This window comes from Anopheles arabiensis, chromosome 3, assembly GCF_016920715.1.
Source record: "Anopheles arabiensis isolate DONGOLA chromosome 3, AaraD3, whole genome shotgun sequence".
Lineage (NCBI taxonomy): Eukaryota > Metazoa > Arthropoda > Insecta > Diptera > Culicidae > Anopheles > Anopheles arabiensis.
The window spans coordinates 29,786,003-29,807,662 of record NC_053518.1 but is presented as its reverse complement, the minus strand read 5'-3'; the positions used below and the strand labels follow the sequence as shown (position 1 = coordinate 29,807,662).

Here is a 21,660-nt window from a genome sequence, read left to right as displayed (position 1 = left end):
TGTTGGCCCTCGACGACCGTAGAACGCAATTTGGCTCCTCTGACCCGTTCCTACTCATGTGCCGTGCTTTCAACGCAGTCAGCGACGCTTTTGAGCCGAGGATTTCGCCAACTGAGTTTAATGATCGTGTTTCTGTGTTAAACTTGGTTCCGTAGTGCACATTTTTATGTTCTATGTTATTGTAATCCATTGTAAAGAACTCATTGTAAAACATTGCAAAAATGGTTCGAGAGGGCATTATTGTCCATCGATAGACAAATAAACATAAACATAAACATAATGAGTAATCGGATGCCAACGATCCGAGCGTGACAGGGGAAATAAATGTGGGAGGATCGAGGTTCCTCCTATTCGCGGCGTACATCAGACGATGATATGCATGCCAGAAGTATCGAGTTCTCAACACCTTCCTCTAGAATTCTTTGCCCTTCTCATGAAAAGTGAATGAGAGCTGCAGAAAAAAACATAGTCACAAAGCCGGAACATGCTACACGTGGTAAACTTTAGTAAAAACAAGACCACTGAACCTTGCACCCATCATCGTCCCGAAGCGTCTCCCTTCCACGTGATATCGAATGAATAATGTACGGCTATTTATCAGCCTCGGGGGGCAGCAACAGCATACGAAGCACACACACAGGGAGAATTATTGTAGCTCAGGTCAACCATTACCACCTCTTACGTATTACCAGTCGAACGTTGCAATGAAGTGCAATAAAAACACTACGACAATGAAACAAAACCAGCCAGCACATTAAACTAAACTGCATCCGGATAAGAATGAAGGCAATGAATGAAACAGTTGCAGGAAGTTGGTATAGTTGGCGGCGTGTTTCAACTGTGGAAGCCTTTTCTCCATGGTGAGACGTGATTTAATGGCGTCCTAGTTCTTCTACACTGGGGCGAGCTCGTGTTTGCATTCATTACGCTAATGGCCAGTGGTCAAGTAATCGCTCTTCTTGACCGTCGTGATCGTGTTTGAAGCACACCGTGTTCTGTTGCACAAGAAACAAAACCTTGAGGCATGGACATTGTGTCCAGAGTTCGATATGGGTTGACGCGTGTTTGCAGGTCTCGTGTGAGCTGATTTATGTCGACATTGGTGACCCGAATGGCTGTCCAGAAAAATAATGTCGGGTGACGCGAACCCAATACAAACCGAATCCAACCTGTTATTAGGATGGAGATGACCTGTACACGTCTTGGACATTTATTCAGACATTCAAACTGTTGTTTGAACCTGTTGGTATATGAATTATGCACGTGGTTCAGTGTGTAGTACAGGACCTAAGCTACTCACACAAGAAAAGGATAGTCTCCATTGCAATTTATTGATACAAATATTGAACCTTCTGGTGTTTTCCCGGAAAACGATGGATATTTTCTATCACAGAGGAGACAACTAACACTTTTTGTCCAAGTGGACACCTTTACCAATTCTACAAATCGTACCGATCTGATGCAATACGTATGACAAAGTCTAGATCACTGGAATCAAACACTCTTGACAGTAAATAGTGCTATGGAAACCTCTTTTGCCCTTTCATTCAGTAAAAGGGTCCTTTTGAGAACGTTACTCTTATTTGAGGCTAACAGGATTTTGTAGAAATTTTGTGCTACATCGATTGGCTTTTTATTTGTTTTCCATTGAAATGCATGACCTGAATGGTCATTAAGGCTTTTTCATTCCGTCGAACTAATTCTGTTCTTGCAATCGAGATAGTTGAAATTAAGTGAACAATTTACAATTCTGTGTGAATGTTTAAAAAAATGGAAGAAGTAGCAAATCCTACAGCATTTCTTAATGAACAGGAATTGTTTCTAAAGTCATTGATGTGTCGATAAAGTCATTAATGTGGCTTAAACGTTGACTTAACACTCTAATGCTCAGCGTTGATTTAGGATCGTTATTTTTTCCTTTCAAATGATGAAAGAAAGTATTTGTGTCTAAACTGCAATATTCAAAGTTTTTTTTCAACACTAGTTAAAATGGCCCGGTTACAGGGCTACGCAACGTTTATTGGGACATATACGTCTTATCAACGATATAAAATTGCACTTCAAATAATCATTTTGTTTTTGAATCCTTTGTAATTTTTTTTGTGTGCTAATATTATTTATGACAAACATTGCAGTGTTTAGGATTTGACAATTTTCTTTATTTAATGTACTACAAATTGAATTGTGAATGGTGTACCGGTTGGAATAATTTTTTTAATCAAAATACACACCGTTTGCGATAAATTTGATCTTTCGAGTCATATGTTCCAGGTAACATCATGTCCCGTGGTATCTTGACATACGCCTTATCGAATCCCGGGAATTTCGTATTCTACGAACTCTTTCCGCTCTTCAGCATCTTGAACAGTCTGGGCTGTCGGCACACGCATGTTTTCCCGCAAACACAATGCCCTAAATTTGCCCCCCAGCATGCTCCGCCGGATGCACTGCTGCAGGACCTGAACGTTGGTACCAAGCGAAACGATTGGCAGTATCTGTCGAAAGTCGCCACATACCAGCACCACCTTTTCAACGAACGTCCGGCGAATTCCCATAACGTCCTGCAGGGCGTGATCGAGGGCGCGAGCTTCTAGAGCAGGGGTCTCCAAACTACGGCCCACGGGCCGCATGAGGCCCTCGAGAGCCTATTATTAGTTTGGAGACCCCTGTTTGGAGAGCATAGCAGCTGCTCATGGAATTCTCGTTCCATAAGATCAGTGATGCCTTTTGCATCAATTCAGCCTGTCCTGACTATACATGGATGTTACAGGAACTGTTAGCGTCCAGGTATAGCGATAGCTTGAATGTAGAGTGAAGCGTACGTCCCGCGGTCAGTAGCAGAGCAGCAATTACACTTGGAGCCACTGCGATTGCAATTTATGATTGGCATCCCGTGTACGCAATAATAGTTTCGAACAGAAACGGCTTCCCGGTGCTACCTGGTCCATCAAAGAAAAAGATCTGCCCATGTGCCTCCTCTCGGCTGGATTGTTCTGTCAAAGCGTAGCTATCCACTGCTGCGTTAATTACATTGTAATTCGTTATTCGTTGTTCAAACGATTCACGTATACTAATATGTTGTCCAGCACATCAATAGCATAAGAGTGCTTCGCGTTCACCAGGGAAAATATTTCGGCAATGGATAAGGCGTATTGTAGCAGGTCTGGTCCCATCTGCATAAAGTCGGATAACTGCAGAATACAGGAAACATCGTCAGCATCTTCTGCGGCACCATTTATCGCAGGTGCTGATCAATGAGTCGCTGCATTTTGACGTGCTTGACAGCTCGCAGCAGCCGATACTGCTCCGAGTGTGTACGGTGCACTGGCTCCGATTTTGCCTTTAACAAATCTTTTCACGTTTGCGTCCTACAATAAAAGAGGATTCTGGGACATTCCCTCCGACAATATAAGGGCAAATAGGCGACGCAGATGTTGAGAATTTCAAATGAAACTGCTTCCTGTAGGGTCCTGGATATTTTGCTGTCGTCTTGCCGCAATCCAGACATCAACAGTACACCATGCGGTCAATAACGATATCAGTCTGGCAGCGGTGTGTGATCCACTGGTTACCCGTACCAACAAACCATGGAAGCTGCTGCAATTAATTTTATGCTTACTTGTACTTATTTAATTTTTAAACTATTTAGATCACTTCATTAATATTACACAACATATTATTCGTATGTTTGTTTGAGGTAAACATGGTTGTCGTTTTTCGTGCAACGCCTACATCGATGAACCGCTATATCGGTGTAAAGTGTGCAAGAAAACCAACACAGTACAAAAATCATCCAAGCTATCCGCACCTACCATCAAATCACTAACCAACTTCGTCTCACTAAAGGAGTGAAAAAGTAACGCTCTATAGTGAGAGATTGAAAATAAGAACCTTTTTGTAAAATTTGTTATAGGATAGGATGGATTCAAATGTTCTCGAAGCATGGCACATTTTTGAAACGAAACTAGTATCATAGTCATAACAAGGGCTCAAAATTCGAGAACGTCAAACTCTTTTCGCTTAAAAAAATGTCATTCTATTCCATTTCCGTTGCTCATAAAACCGTTTCCGTACAAGCAATAAGCCACATTCAAGGAAAACTTCATATGGCTGTTTTCTATTGCACATCCTCCATTGAACAAAAGCCATCACAAAGCCCCAAGGAGCGGTCGGTAAACTGCAAAACCACCTTGGGAAAGATGAGTCTCACCTGGAGAAAAGTAGGAAACGAAAGCAACGACGCGTTTCATAACAGCATTTTATGAGACATTCCACACGCCAGCTGGTTTTTGGTTACCGTCTCAATGGCTTTTGCGTGTCCTTGCCATAATCCTTGCCTGTCGGCTCAAAACGAAAACCAAGTGCTCACTAGCGACTCACACCAGCCCGTGGTTCATTATTCGGGCTCGTGCGTAGAATTTTGTTACTACCTTCGGGCTAATCCTGTCCTCGAGCTAAATGCGAAATGTACGCACTGTGCAAAAGCTGCCAGATGCTTTATGGTCCCAGTCCATTGCTTGTGCCAAGCGTTTGTCAAAACGAAACTTTAACGAATAACAGGAAAACACCGCAGCTTTGCCCCAGAGTCGTAAGACGCACGTGGGGACTTGTTGGGGCAGATCGGTATCGTAAATTTGACATCTTCTTTTCTCGCGCAAGACACAACAAGCGTCAGTGACCTCCGCACCAAAATCGCTTGTGCTCATGGTTTATGTACACCGAAGTGTGTGGCATGCAAATTTTTCTCTTACCCACACACACTCACATGCCACCACCAACATTCAAACATTATGTTTCCTGCGGGTGTCGTTGGATGAGGTTTTTGGTGAGATTGTTTTGTTTTGCTTTCCCTTTTTGCGTTCGTGCGTGAGTGTGTGTGTATGTGCTTGTTTGCTGAACAGCTTTTTGCCATTGCTGTCAGCACTCTATTGATGTAACCGATGCAATGGCTGGTTGTGGTCGAAAGCATCACAGAACGAGCCTAACAAAAAGAGCCACAATATATTGAAACTTTCCATTCCACACATGCTGGCTTTAGTTTTATGGCTACGTCGAGCTTTTACATCCAACACGACCATCCTTTTCCGAGTTAAATTCACCATGTAGATGGGTAGAAGACACAATAAGCAACACTTACTATCCGTCACAGTTTGCCACAGAGACTGATGTAGGGTTGAAGTGAAAAAAGTTAGTCAAATAGATGGGAAACTTTCGCTTAGAAAAAAAATATAACAAAAGCATTCTAGAAAGCTTTGAGCCTGACAACGAGAATGCATATGAAAAGGGGAAATACTCAGTAAACTGAGCAGACGGGCATACATTAACTTTGATTTATCTCAGATAAAACATACAGTTCCACAGCACCACCCAACGTCAATTGAAAACTTCTCAGGAACGAGGTGCTTTTGCTCTTCCATTTCCATTGGGTGGAACCCTCTTCCTGAAGATCCAGAGCGGCGAGAGAAGAGACGAAAGAATTCGGAACAAAGAATGAAACTGAGTCAAGCGTGTAGGGTTGGAATAATTTCTTGAGAAAACTTTTAATCGTTTCCTTGTCTTTGAACCGGCAACGGGAGGGACACGTCCCCCGAGGCAATGCGCTTGCCAGTATTTAACAGTACCTCGTTTTTGCTATTGTTACTCCAATGGAAGGTTATCGCACCGCACGGGAATCCTTCCTTCCTTCGTGGAGGTTCTTTAAGAGAGACTTTAAAGTTGAACTCATTTTTTGTGCGGTTTTTGTGGTGGAACCAGCAAACCAGTGGTGTATTCTTCCACCGCACTAGGGATGTTACATATACGTTCTAAGAAAAAGGAAGCTTTGGTAATTTGTTGATTAATTATGTTTTGTTAAGGTTTTCAATTTATATTTGTTACGACCAACAATTTCGAAATATTGTGCCATACTCTTGACTTTCCCCAAAAAATCCGAACGTAAACAACAGAGACTTGTGTTCACCGCAACAAACGCAGAACAAGAGCGAAGCAGGAAAGCAACATGACATTATAGTTTATCGTTTGGTAAATTGTACATCAACCCGCGGGCTTTATGTGGTGGTAAACTGTTTCAAGCTTCAACCCACATTTCTAGTGTTCAGTGAATTCTAGCATCAACAGTAGTCAAAGCCTGTAAAGTTTCTACCAAAAGCTTCTGTACAACAGCACTGGGAACTTCTTACCCACACGCACCGGCCAATTATATTATAAAACTTTGCATTTTACGAACCACCGGGAGCATGGGAGTGGGTTGTAGCAACACATTTCATGAGAACGAGTTCTCCCAAACCTGGCAGAAAAAGGTTCAAAAAAATGGCATGCAAGCGTGTTTGGTGTTTGAATTTTCTTAGAGCAAAAGTAAATCCTCGTTCTTGTGGTTGCTTTGAGCTTTGTTTGCTGACTTTACGCGTTGCGGTAGTTGGGATGTGATCAAGGAACAACTCGGGCAACAGAATGACCTTCTCTGTGGGATTGCATCGAGTTAATAGGAGGGCAGTGGGTTGTAAGCGTTTCTCGATTGTTAACAGATAAGAATGAAAAACGGTTACAGATTCCTATTAAGATAATATTGTTTTGCTGGATAGGACTCAACAAGGATTTCAGTTTAAACACATAAATGACTGTTACCATTATTGCTATTAAACACGAATTAATAATTAGTCTAACCACATTATAACTAAGATTACCATTTTCGATTATATCCATTTCCTGGTACTGCTCATAATTCATTATCCATTATTTTGCGCTGACAGTCAGTCTTGGCAACGAACAACTACCGGGAAAACTTTTCTATTTATTACTGCGTGCTTTGTTTCCGCAATCACTGTTACTGGGAAGCCTTGGTTGTGTCTCAAATCCATTATTATCAACACCCACGATGAGTAAATTTACATTTCCGATACTTTTTCCCACCATGACATCTCCCAGCGTCCATCCTGTCTGCTCCGTATTCTGCTATATATATCTCTTCGTGGAAGCATTATTTACAAACTTACAAAACATTCGTCAAGTGTTTCATATTTCATTCTTTTGCTCTCAAAGTTCGGCTTCCATTTTTATCGTAGCGGCCTTTTCGTGCAACAAACTTCAATCTTATGCCGAATTCTAAAATTGCATTTCTACTTCTTATTGTTCTCAGACGTTATGTTGAGAACGGTTTTCCCATCAGCAGACAACACTGAAATTGAAATGCTAATGGTTGCAACAGTGGGCGCTGAAAGGCAAGCAACAGTATGCTAGACAACAAAAACAACGTTTTTTTTTTTGTTTCTAGCCATTCTTCTTATCTTACTCATTTCTCTCGGTGCTGTCTCGGGTTTACACGGTAGGATGAAATTTCATCAGAAAGCAAACTCATCTGTACGCAGCAGACAATGGAAAATGAGAAATGATGAAATTCTTCTCTTGCATTGTGCTTTACGTGTGACTTTTCTCTTGTTTATTCTATTAAATCGGTTAAAAAAGGCAGTTTGAAAAGTTCTTCTTTTTTTGAAGGCCATTGTACTCATTTTAAAGATAGAGTTTAGAGAAGATTGGATCTTAAAGGAGTAATTGGATAGGTTTTCCACAGGTCAAGTGATTTATGCTCTTGGTACTACCAAGTTGCGAGACTCATTCACGAGAAGAAAAAAACGCTTCAACTCCAAAAAAGGTAGAAAATTACTCGAGAGCATGCACATTTCTCAAGCGATTTCATAATTTTTAAAACTAGTATTTTGTAAAATAAAGATAACATTGTTTTTTCCAAAAAGATTAATCATAAATTTTTTAGTATTTGGGCCAGTATTTTGATTAATAATGTTAATAGATTGAAAATCGTTCCAAAAATTCCACTTCCAACGACCTGCACTGCAAATCAATCAAAATTACACCATTATGTTTTATTTTTGCGATTTATTATGAAATTAGCATTTTTATGGATGCATTTTTCCTCGATTGAGTTTTTTGTTTTACAACTACATAAAGCATTTTCAGTGCTAACAAACTTGCTACCTTCACGCAGAAAGTGGTTTCAATTGTTTCTACACTCCACTATCCTGCTTTGCGTTGAGCTGCATGTTGTTCCAATTTATAGAGCATAATGCACACAACCTCTACCAAAACCCCATTATTTGTCGTTTTGTTTTGACCATACCAAACCAATTTTGCTCTGCATGTGTTCGCGAGCCTGCATAGTCCTAAAAAAACAAGCGTACAATAGCGAACACTTTAAAACGATTTCTGCAGTTGCAGCCTCACACGTTTTAAAGCATTCATGAAAAGGCTGCAACTCACGGCATGTATTTTGTTCTATAGCGCCAACGTTTGGCAAGTTTGTGTAAGTTTGTGTTTGGTACTTATGCCCAGTGGCGCAAAGCGGGAGCAATTTCAGATATGAGCTTCAGCAATGCTTAGATAGTGAAAAAGTTATGATGCGCCGCAGCTGGTACGATTAAGAACAATGATTTACATGATTTTGTGCTTTTTGATGATGTAGATAATACTAAAGAATTGAAATGTTTTAGAGGAGTTTGTCTAACTTTACATTCACTATGCAAAATTCGTTATTTCAGTTGAACTAGCATTTAAAAACTTTTTTGGTTATTAGTTCTACAATAAGTCTTATGTGGAAATTTATCAAACCCTAATATGAATAATTTAGGGCGTTGAAAAAGCACACAATGGTTCCTTCATTTCACACACAATTCCCACAAGGGCAGTTAATTGTTCACTTGTTTCTGCTTGCTTAATTAATTCCACTGCAATACGTAAATAGTTGAACCATACGCTTTACTCAACATCGTTGTGAAAACAAACAAACATAATCGCTCGACACTAAAAGTTAATCGCTCAAGTTAAACTTCAGGCACTACTAAAAATGCGAAGTTTTGGAGGTTAAGGCACAAACGTAGAGAAAGGCATAATAACCACAAAAAACGAACACTACTACCGAAAAACTGCCCTCCGCACAATTGCCATCGGAACGAAATATAAAAACGCTGCAGAATTCATTTGCGTTTTTGACTTTGCTTTTATATGCCGAACTTTTCCCTTGTGTTGAATATGTTGAATGGTTTGCTTTTCGTTGAGCTCTGAAAATTTGTTTTTGCAATTACGACCACTTAGGCAAACTAAACAAATAAACAAGCTGAACGGGTTTTTTTTGGCCACGAACCAACCTTTTGTTCATTGGCTTTTAAATCACTTTATAAATAGGCGATAGTTTACTACAGTTTAACAAGATTATGTTTTTTTTTTAAATGAGGAAGCGTTGGTAGTGGAAAATATGATTCTGTCGGTCCAATTTGTAAAGGGTTTTTTAATCTGAACATTTAATTATTAAACAAGGAAAATTGAGTAAATCAGTCTCCAAAGAAGAATCTTAAATCAAAGTTAAACAGCACAGGTTGAAAGTAAATAATTTAAACGGCCCTTTTAACTCGTTAATTACCGTTACTTCTTTGGATAATTATCACCGGATCACGAAATCAATCCCAGCAGCGGTAGCAGGTGCTAATCCTTCTTACTTATCCTAATCTCTCATCGTCTCAAATTAATGAACACTTTGCACCGATCGGATAAAGCGTTGGCTTGAGACATAACAACCCCATTCATATCAGTTTCTTTCGCTTTGTCCCAGACACCTGCATAATGGCTTGGTTTAACACTTTGAAGAAGCCATAAATCTGCACAACAATCAGTGGAGCAATCTGATTAATGAACAGCCCTAATAAATAATTAACTGGCTAATAGAGGCGAACCATCTTGTTACCAATAACGGGGTGACGGTCGTTCTTTGATGGTTGAGACAGATAACAATTAGCAGTGTTCCTTTTCTTTTCAATAATTTGGCTATGATTTTGAAACTCAAGAGCTAACTTAATGTTTCAAAGGGATATTAATTACTATAAAACGTTTTGACGGGACTTGATATCAAATGTTTAAAACCTCTTATTTTTTTGGAATTGAGCAAAATCTTTGCCAGTTTTGTTAAAAAGCAAGAGCACTTAAAAATCTTTAACAATAGTAAATAAAACATTGGAAACAGTCAAAATCCTGAATCCCCATTAGTGGAAAATGTGCGCATTCCGGAACACATACTCTATCAAATCAATTTCCCTGCCTTGAGCAGTAACAACGATAAAACCCTCTCCCAGGTTTAACATTCTCATGCAGGATGTGATTTTACACTCTCTAGCTACAACCAGACCTCGTCACAAGCGGCATACCCTTGTCGACACGTTGGCGAAACAAGCTTTCAAAAAGTGAACCCAAAACGAGGAAATCTTTTTTATCGATTTTCACAGGGCGTCCGTTTGGTGTTTTTTTTTTGTCTTCGCTTCTCCTCTGTTTACCGTAAGCCTGCATGCACACCGACACAGACGATTGTGGTTGGATCTCAACACAAGCGCTCAACGTTTTGGATGAAAAGCTTCTCATTCTCAGACGTCCTACGACTCGTTTTACGTGAGCCTTTAGCTGGTGTCGGTTTTCGTCCATTCCTCATATCTGCATACCTAGCTAGCTCAAAGCAGCTGCGGATCCGGTCGCCGTTCGTGAGTGACACATTTTTGTAGCTCAAAAAATGGAAAGAAACTAACCCAAACCAAAAAACGGCACAAAATTTGATCAAGACCAGTCGAAACCGTTAAGCCAACCGCTAATCTCATTCGCACAACGTGTTTTCCGGTATCGTTTCGAGCATGTTCGGAATGTCATTCATCAACAGAGAGGTCAAAAATATGTCACCAGCTATGTGCACCGTTGGTGCGACGAATAGACTCGTCAAAACGTAACGACCACAGTTTATGCGTCCGGTCTCGGAAACGTATTGGAAAGGCACGAACACTCGCTTCATCCATCAGTAGCCTTACAGCATTTCTCTGAAGCCTTTTTGTTTCCGTTGTGGCCTTTCATTCTCTTTGCAATCTTTTGCAATTTGGTCAAGGCACGAAATTTGACGCTTTTCCGCATAACTCAATGTTTGGACGTGCTATTAATTATAACACGACCTCGAGAGCGTGCCGAAAAAGGTGTGCCCTGGTGTCCGATAACAGGATACGGCTGCTGTAGTACGTTTAACCACCGATTGCTATTCGAGCTACCGACACATTATTCATGGTTTGTTGAGTTTTGCTGCTTCTTTATTCTGACAAAAATGAAACCCAGTGGATGAAGCCATGACCAGGAAGAATAACGCTAAAAGTTGTCCAGCATCAGTGCAAAAGAACGAAAGGGGAGAGAAAGAACGAGGTAACAAAAACACAACCTAAAAGCTTTCAGTCCTTGGTGCGTGGTACACGTTTGTATTGGCAAATTTCATTTTGTTATTTCATGGAATCATCGCTGTGCTTTTCCACTGCCGGTCTTTTTCGGAGCGAGAGAATGGAGAGTCCGAATAACATCGATCCTAGGAAATAATAATACTGCTTCGAGCGAGAAAACTGTACCATGGTGACCCATATCCAGAAGTATAGATGGTACAGCTGGTATGAAAATGCTGTTTGCTTGTAAGTATTTTCCACGAATTCGAACAAAACGGGGTTTCAATAGAAAACAGTGTTTGTGAAGGTGGACCCCACTGTTTCTCTTTTCAATCCGGCTTGGAGTGGTTTTATGAAGTGTAGAATGTGTAGAATATTATCGTGAAAGCAATTTCAAAACTATTGAAAACCCTTCTTATTTTTCCTACCTTTTTATGTCCAAAACCGGTATACGAGAGTAAATGGTACACTGCTAGTGGAGCCGCCCAGTCGTTTGTGTAGAAAGGTCATTTAATGGAGACGCCTGGTTGCTTTTAAAATCAAAGTCGCAAACAATTCCCCCGACATGTTACTTACATTCGCTCCCCGAGCGAACAATCTCACTGTATTCTAAAGTTTTTGTTTTTTTTTATCATTCGTCTAATGCCAACACAATTACACGTAAGAAAACACACACAGACGCACATCAGACCCGGTTCATCTCATCATAAAGAAAAAAAAAAATCTAACACCTCTGCTTAGTTCACATTCGACCCGGATGTTGAATCTTTTCTAATCCAGCAAATTAAGAATCAAGCAACGCATCAACTCTCTCCTGATGATGACATTCAACGAAGCAAATTTTGAGCTCGTAGTTTATTTGCAAACATTGGTCAAAACTCACTTACACACATCACGTAAGAAAAACTGGAAAGTCGCTTATAATCAATTTTTTTTTTTCAAAGACTAAAATAATCGATCATTCATATGTTAGAAATCGAAATCTGAACGTATCCCATTAGGTTTAGTTAAGGTTATTTAGCACCAAAATATCCTAATCTCTCGGTAACGAAAAACTCAACTTCTCAAGCAATACCAAACTTCTGTTTCAATTTATTACCGTTTTTTTATTATTTTTTATATTCATCTCTGCCTATTTCAGGAAACCCATTGAATGTCTCTAAAACTCCTTACACGTACGCTGGTGTTCAAACTTTGCCACTTTCTCACCCAAAAAACAACCAAAAATTAAGCTGCACATAGCTTTACCGTTCCAAGCTGCTGTCCCACGAGAGTCTTGACGATTTCACCATTTTTATGCTGTTTTATGGTTTCACACTGCACCGTGCACCACAGTAGTACCACGTAAAGGTATGAGCATTTCGATAAATATTTATGAAACCGTGTGCAACCCGGCCAAGGTTAACCTGCAAAGCCGTGAGCCGGAAAAGCAGACTCCCGAAAAATCACCGGAAACCCGGAGGTTAAAATGCGGTTTTAACACTTCGTCTGTAGTGGTGGCAGGGGAAAAATAATTTCGTGCATAAACTGCCGCTAGAGAAGGTCCCGCAGCTTGTACGAAAAAAAGAAGTTTATGAAAAGCAGGAAACATGAAAAAAAGTTAAGCAGGTTGGTTGAAGCAACAATACCTCCTTTGCTGGTATGAGGTAATTTTTACGTGTGATGTTTTTCACACATGAACATTATTATTATAAACAGGACGAAACGCCTGCTCCGTAAATGGAAAGCCTTACTCATTTGAATTCTGTGTTGTTGATACAATCAATTAAAATAAACACAGCATACAAAGAGATGCAAAATTCTGTTTTCCTTTCAATCTGTTCAACCTATTGACATAATTATTCACTTGAAAAGGTTGCATTTACACGCATTGATAGCGCAAAAGTCAAAAATTGAGTTTTGCTGAAAAGCGTCAAATTTCGTACCTTGACCATATTGGAAAAGAACAAAAGCTGTATTGGATTATTTTGGTGTATGGAGCAGCATAGTTTAATGTATTGAATGAAATTACAGATCTAATGTTAGAATAAACACAGAACCATTTATAAAAATACTCAGAAATGCTTGTCGGTTTACTTTTTTAAATGATGAAAGTTTAAAAGAATAAAATATGCAATCCATGGTAAACCTTACATACAGACTATGCTTCTTCTACGTACCTGTAGTAAATACTTCTTTTTTATTTTAATCCAAATTTGGCATCGTTTGTGTCGGCCACTTTTTTATAAATTCATTTTCACAATATGTATCCAGTACACAACGAAATTGACGTTATTTTACAAAAACTGCATGCTGTTCACGATTGTTCCTTTGCGTGGTTTTTTCGATCGCAATTCACAGGCTCTGCTTCTGATGACCGCAACACAAATTGTCAATTACCGTAACAGACACTGTCGGTGAGACGCCACCACACACTGATACATCCAAAGCTCCGAGGTTTACCACCAACGAGAAACGCAAAATCACAATTTCCCCCATACCACCACGTAGAGAAAACACTGTAAAATGAAAGGGAAGGAAATGGTTTGAGCATACAACCGATGCATGGGGAATTGGGAGTATTGGTACAATTTTACACCTCCCTGGCAAAAGGATGACACGACGTCGGCTAATGCAAACATTATCTGGAGTACACATACTGTTACACAAACAGACACTCAGTATTCTGCATTATCCATCGATAAGCTGAAACCAATATGCAACACACAAATAGTCTCCACTGGAATTGAAAAAGATTTCTCGGGAACACTGGTTTATTTATTTACTGCTTCGTATTTTGCTCTTCTTTTTTTATTTCTGGACCGCATTCCAGTTGCCGTACACTTCATAGACACATAATCGTACACTAGACCGGACTTGCCCCCATTCACAAGGCACCTCAACAACGTATGCGTCACGCAACCACTACAACCTCGAAAATCAAACACTGCAGTACAACGGAACGGGTTGGAAAATTGCTTTCTAATTCCATTAAACCGGTCTCACACATTCCACATTCCAATGGCATCTCTCAACGATCACACTAACACACATACCCGCGTCGACGTGAGTACATATCTGCATGCGTTGCGTACATCATCATCTTCATCATCGTCATCATCATCATCATCATCATCACCATCATCATCATCATCTACATTATCATCATGAGTGGGTCGTAAAAAAATTCAAATCGCTTTACCAAACATTCCAAGCGCAACAACTTTTTGCGCCAAACACACACGGCCTGGTGCACTGCATTTCATTCCGAGCAATTAACGATTAGTGAAACCGTCAACCCGATGGCGGAAATGTGACACTTGTGTGTAGGTAATTTATGTTTCACCAACTAAGGCTTAACCGAGCAACCATTTGGCATGCCATTGTACAGGTGTGACCGAACATTTTTGCCATCCAACAGCATCACTGTCGAATGCTTCTGTTAAGGGCACTTTATTCTTTTCTCAAGACTTTTCCTTTTAATTTCATCCTGCGTCTTGCCTTTCTTCATGTATCAAACATCCTTCTTCAAGCAATGGTCGAGAGTAACTTAAAAATAAAAAGCACGACGACTGTTTCATATTGCATCACAGTCGCTTCATTCCGTCCGCTTCACCGGCAACCAAGGAAGAACCCGTACGACATTATGACACTTTGCAAGCAAAACGAGAGTATTGGAGAGCCTCTTTCCTCAACACACTCGTACATTCCTACGTTCGAGCCGTTAAAACACGTCTGCCGACGATGGTCACCAGCGCACCGGTAAAGGAATAATAATCCAATATTCAAGAGACGAACTACACCATCCACCAGCAAGGATTGAAATGATCTTTCCGAAGACCGATTAAGAAGAAATCACTGATTGTATATCTCGCTTCGATACGCTTTTCGACGAAACGAAAACAGTCGTATTCTTATCACCACCCACCGCTACTACACGCTAGCACGCACGCACGGACAACCGTTTCCTGTCAACTATCGTCAACGCTAGTCACCGAGCTACTGAGTTGCTGTTTCGTTTCATTCGCCCATGGAGTTGACTTCGTTGGTTCAAGCTGAGCTGAGTGACTTCCCCTAACCGAACGAAAAAGCTTTCGGGGCACTCACTGAGCCATCTGGAGGGAGATTTGTCATTGTCACACCAACACAACCAAACTGTTCATTCAAAAACTAGCAAAACGGACAATATACGTTTACGTTTCGAGGTAAGGGTGTTATGATTTTTTGTTTTGTTATTTGTGTGTGAGTAGAACTTGTTCCTGTTCTTCTCTCTCTGTCATGTCCTAGGCCGTTATCAGCTGATGAGTTTCGATGAGTTTGATTGAGTATTACGTACGTTGTGGGGAATGTTGTTCAACAGAAAACTAAAAGAATCTATTTAAATGAGCAACGTTTGAGCGATCTTTCGAAATGGTTTAAAAAAATGTAATCAATTTGATTAGTTAGAAATATTATTGACAACTAAGCGACATGGTTCAGCCTTGTTGCTTATACATTAAAAATAATATCATCAAATCCTTAATTGTATATGTGTATAGACATTATTTGATTGATTTGATGTGCAACCTAAAAATTATATGTTATTCAAACGATTTGAGCGAAGCATAATTTCAAGGATTTTCATTTTCGATCTAACCTCGTCCATGTTTCATATAACATAAAAAACATCCAACAATATTTCAGTGTCAATGTATCAGTTGATCTATTATCATTCCTGTTGATAATGAGCTTCAACATAATCTGTGAACATGTTATGTATCGAGCAAATTATGTTTGGAGGACAGTAAGGCTTACGGTTAAACTTTCCCAATCCAGTTCGCACTAGCTCACTACTGATGCCATTTAGCCTCTCCCAGCAAGAGATCGTATTAAATTAGCGATTTTGTCATGAAAAAGTACCAACAGCATTATGAACTCGTATGCACATTGGCCCAAAGCCACCGGCGCAAGATACCATCAACGCCCTACAAAGCCGTCACCAGTGTGGCACATTATATCCCATCAAACACACAGATTATGTTGTGCCACCTAGTACGATGAGCATGGAATATTCTCCTCCTCCACGCTGATGCATCATGCCTATCCAATAACTTTACCAACCAGTTCATTCCGAACCAAGTGCTGCAATGCAACGAAAGCTTCACATGCACCCCGTGGAGTGAGCGGGAATCAGTGGCATCCGCTGGTTTAAACTATGTACCCACAGCACGCATACTATGTTCATGTATTCGCGGACTGTTCCCGATTGTTCCCGTTCCGAGTACACACACTACCGCGGATCATCAATTGTTCACGGGTCGACGATCATCGATCACGTACCATTAAAAAATGCATTATAAATAAAGCGGCAAAAGCCAAATTCTCACTCTTTGTCATTCAAATCCTCGGCAAGCAACACGCTTTGCTCATCTCACCAGCAACTCCTTGGCACACAAACACAGAACTCCAAGAAACCACCCAGCTTGGTACCACAAAAAAGCACACCATCGGCTCTTTTCAGAGCCACCGATTCTTTATTAAGAACATCTTCAAAAAAAAAAAAAATAATAATACAAAACACAACGTAGGGTTCCGTACCAAACATTTTGGTGCCGACAAACCAGGATTAGATATCCTAAAGAATTGTGTGCGTTCTGTGGCCACCGTGTGTGTTCCAAGTGTAAAGTTGTACACCGGTTTGTTTCATTCGCGGTCGTTTAAGTTTATTCGCGGCACGTAGCGTTTCACAAACGGCACATAGTGTGTATGTGTGCGTTCGCGAATAATTGTGTACCATCCAGGGTACAAAACGCGTACCACAAAGTGTGTGTTCTGTGCGCGTCATTCTCAAACTCATTCGCGGCGCGTAGCGCTTCTCAAAGCGACACATAGTGTGTATGTGTGCGCTCGCGAATACTCGTGTACCACCCACGGTACAAAACGCGTACCACAAAGTGTGTGTTCTGTGCGCGTCATTCTCAAACTCATTCGCGGCGCGTAGCGCTTCTCAAAGCGACACATAGTGTGTATGTGTGCGCTCGCGAATAATTGTGTACCACTCAGTGTACAAAACGCGTACCACAAAGTGTGTGTTCTGTGCGCGTCATTCTCAAACTCATTCGCGGTACGTAGCGCTTCACAAGCGACACACAGTGTGTGTGTGTGCTCGCGAATAATCGTGTACCACTCAGTGTACAAAAGGCGCTTCACAATTCGTGTGATCCATGCGCATTATCCTTGGTGCGCTATCTCGCGGCGCATATTCTTCGCAAGACAATCAATAATTGTCTGTGCATTTCGCAAAATTTGTGTACCTCCTCCGAGTACAAAGGGTGCCTCACAACCTGGGTGTTCAAGGCACATTGTTTAGTGCATGCCATTTGCATCGCATACAATTCTACGAAACTTCGCATCAAAGCCTGTGTTTTCAACAATTCTTACTAACCGTGCAGTGCGCGTTGTACTAACAAAGTAAAGTGATTTTTTTTCTCTCAAGCAACCGTGTTTGCTCAGTGAACATTAAAAATGACAAAAGCAGACAAGCTTAAGTCACGGCAAGCCAAACGGCAAAGCCTCATTGTGTCTATGCAGCGGCTTGCGCAGTTTGCAAAAGACTATACTCCTCAACAACAACAGCAAATACCCGACCGACTTGATCGGTTGTCGAAAATTTGGGAATGTTTCCAAATGGTGCAGGAAGACTGCGAGGAATGGGACGATTCCGAGAATGCTACCAGCGAAAACGAAGCGTTATTGTCACAAGCAGAGGAGCTTTACTTCGAAACAAAGGCCGCGTTAACAAGCTACATTCCGGAAACAGCAGATCAGGTAAAAGAAGAGGTTACCCGCCCAGCAAACGTAAGTGTTAAACTACCTATCATTTCATTACCTGAATTTTGTGGTGAGCTCACAGAGTGGCTATCCTTTTATGACACCTTTGTTTCACTTGTTCATAATTCTGAAGAAATTTCCAACATCCAAAAATTTCATTACTTGCGTGCGTCCCTCAAAAGGGAAGCTGCCGGAATAATACAACCAATTCCTATAACAGCAGAAAACTATCAGGTGGCTTGGAAAGCTCTTTTGAATCGATATTCCAATAAAGTACATCTTCGTAAAATGCACACACGTGCATTGTTCGAGCTTCCAAAGCTAACCAATAGTCACGCCCCAGACTTGCGACAATTGGCTAACCAATTTCAGCTACACATCGATATTTTAAAACAATTAGAGGAGAGCATTCCTGACAACAGCACAATTTTTGTGGAACTTCTTGCTACCAAATTGGATAAAGCAACATTACAAGCATGGGAAGAACACAATTCCCAAGACATCCAGCCAACTCATCCAAATATGACAAACTTCTTGTTGAAAAGAGCTCAAACAATTGAAGCATTAGCGTTGCAGACAGGCAACCGCCCAACCACATCTCATTCGAAAATGGGTATACCTAACCATAAATTTTCCAAGAAAATGAGCACTAACACAATTAGTGTGAAACAGGACAACACACACACTTGTCCTGCATGCAAAAAAGATGGTCACACGTTGCATCAGTGTCAATCCTTTATCGCTATGCCATGTAAGGCGCGTCAAGAGTTTGTATCACGAAACAAACTTTGTATCAATTGCTTGAGAAGTGGACATTTCTTTCAACAATGCCCTTCTAAGTACTCTTGCCGAATTTGTAAAAGGAAGCATCATTCTATTTTACACTATGAAACGCAAACAAATAATAACCCTGAATCAGAAAGCACCACATCTGAATCAAATATCATGGCAACTTTGCATACAATTAGTTCTGAGCACAGTCCCCAAAACGTGCTTCTCGCAACTGTACTACTACAAGTGGTCGACAAATATGGCCAAAAACATTTTGCACGAGCCTTATTGGACAATGGTTCACAGCCAAACGCAATTAGTGAAAGATTGTGTCAGCAGTTACATTTAACTCGAAAAAATGTTAACGTTTCCATTGTCGGAGTTGATGGTACAAAAACAAGCGCAAGGTATCAAATACAAGCGGAAGTACAATCGCGAATAAATAATTTCGCAACAACAATGAACTTTCTAGTTTTGAAAAAGGTTGCTAGTGACACACCAATTACACCAGTACCAGCTCATTTTTGGAATGTACCTGCTTCATATCAACTTGCTGATCCTCACTTCAGCACACCAGGGCGCATTGACATGATCATTGGGGCAGGACATTTTTATTCATTGCTAGGTCCAGGAAGACAAAAATTACCAAACAACAACCAACTTGTTGAAACTGTGTTTGGATGGATTATGACCGGCAACATTCCATCCAAAAATCAAAACGAAGTTACATGTCACGTAGTAACCATGCATCCCACCATTGAAGAACAAATAGAACGATTTTGGAAGATAGACGAACTTCACAATTCAAGTTATAGTCTCAACGAAAGAGAATGCGAAAACCATTTCAAAGATACAGTCTCCCGCGACCACAATGGTCGATATATAGTTGAAATGCCAAAACATCCTGATATCAATCAAATGCTTGGTGATTCTAAAAACACAGCTATGCGCAGATTTCAACTACTTGAAAAACGATTAGAAAGCGATACGCATCTCAAGGCTCAATATCACAAGTTTATACATGAATATATAACGTTGGGGCACATGACTCTAGTCCCAAGAGAACGGGAAGATTGTTCAGGAGCATTTTATCTTCCCCACCATCCTGTGCTGAAGGATTCTAGCTCTACCACCAAGGTCAGAGTTGTGTTTGACGGCTCTGCCAAAACCAGTACCGGTAAATCACTGAACGATGCCTTACTAGTTGGGCCGGTGGTACAGGAAGAATTATTGACATTAATTATCAGATTTCGAAAATATGAAATAGCACTCATAGCTGACATCGAAAAGATGTATCGGCAGGTTACTATGAATCCTACTGATCGACACCTACAGAGAATTTTGTGGAGATTTGACAACTCTCAGCCCATTCGAACTTATGAGTTAGGAACCGTAACCTACGGCCTAGCTCCTTCAGCCTTCTTAGCAACGCGTACTCTAATTCAACTTGCCAATGACGAAGGTGATACGTATCTCAAAGCTCGTTCCGTGATTAAAGAAAACGTATACGTAGATGATTTGCTAGCAGGAGCAAATAACATCCCAGAAACAATTGAACTACGCAATCAGCTGAATGCTTTGCTACAGAAGGGTGGCTTTCTCCTTCGCAAATGGTGTTCCAACGCTCCAGCAGTATTAGCTGACCTACCACCTGAACTTATTGCCACCCATTCTTCCGTCAATTTTGATCCAGATGAAAGTATCAAAACCTTGGGCATATGCTGGGAGCCTATGTCAGACAAATTTCGTATCAACATAAACATTAATATAATCAAGAGCCCTTATACCAAACGAAAGGTTCTATCAACCATAGCACAACTATATGATCCACTTGGATTGATTACCCCTATAACTATACGAGCTAAAATACTAATGCAACAATTGTGGCTATTGAACTTGGATTGTTATTCAACAATTTCCCCATCATTACAAAATTCATGGGCAGAATTTCTCGAGCAAATCCCTACACTTACTAACTTTCGAATTGACCGTTTTGCTTTTCAACCACACTATGAACAAATTGAAATCCATTGTTTTTCCGACGCTTCTGAAAGTGCTTACGGTGCGTGTGTGTATGTACGCACAGAAGACAAACACGGTTCCGCACGCGTAAATTTACTAACATCAAAATCGCGAGTTGCTCCATTGAAACCTTTAACCATTCCACGATTGGAATTATCTGCTGCATTACTTGGAGCTAGACTATTCAAAAAGGTACAACATGCATTAGATATTCCACTTGACACATGCTATTTCTGGTCGGACTCTACTGTTACTCTTGGTTGGCTAAAAGCTACTCCTAGAACATGGAAAACTTTCGTAGCTAATCGAGTAGCTGAAATACAAGAACTAACTCATGGCTTCCAATGGCAACATGTTTCTGGCAAGGAAAACCCAGCTGATATGATATCTAGAGGAGTGGCGGTGAATGAATTCCTCAGTAGTGATCTATGGCGGCATGGTCCCTCCTGGCTTCGTGAACCCAAAGACTCTTGGCCCTTGCAAACCCCGGATAACAACATCACCGTAGAGGACGAACGAAAGGTATCTGTCCTAACAACTCAAGTGACTGAAATAAATCCAATATTTCAACGTTTTTCTACACTACAACCATTACTTCGTATTATTGGTTTCTGTTTGCGATTCATCAACAACACTCGCAAATCAAATAAAAGAATATCGCTAAATGTTCTACTGGTAAAGGAGATACAACATGCTAAACGAGCCCTATGCAAAATGGTACAAGCTACTGAATTTTCTGTTGAACTACAAGCCTTAAAAAGAAATGAAGGGTTAGCTAAGGTTTCTTCTATTCGACTTCTTAATCCATTTATTGGCAACGATGGATTAATACGCGTTG

General features: G+C 40.5%; 1 protein-coding gene across 3 annotated transcripts in view; it reads right to left on the bottom strand.

Annotated features, from left to right (window-relative positions):
- The window catches only part of LOC120904835 (zwei Ig domain protein zig-8-like), a 57,572-nt gene extending 42,359 nt beyond the window's left edge, over nucleotides 1–15,213 (bottom strand). For 2 of the 3 annotated variants that reach the window (XM_040315246.1, XM_040315248.1), the window contains exons 1-2: nucleotides 15,148–15,213; nucleotides 13,400–13,738 (exon numbers count right to left, since the gene is read on the bottom strand). The gene's annotated coding sequence lies outside the window, so the exon portion shown is untranslated. Of the gene's footprint in view, nucleotides 1–13,399; nucleotides 13,739–13,818; nucleotides 14,048–15,147 lie in introns of those variants that run through there. The other variant, XM_040315247.1, reaches the window with a different exon arrangement.
- Between the last annotated feature and the right edge of the window lie 6,447 nt (nucleotides 15,214–21,660).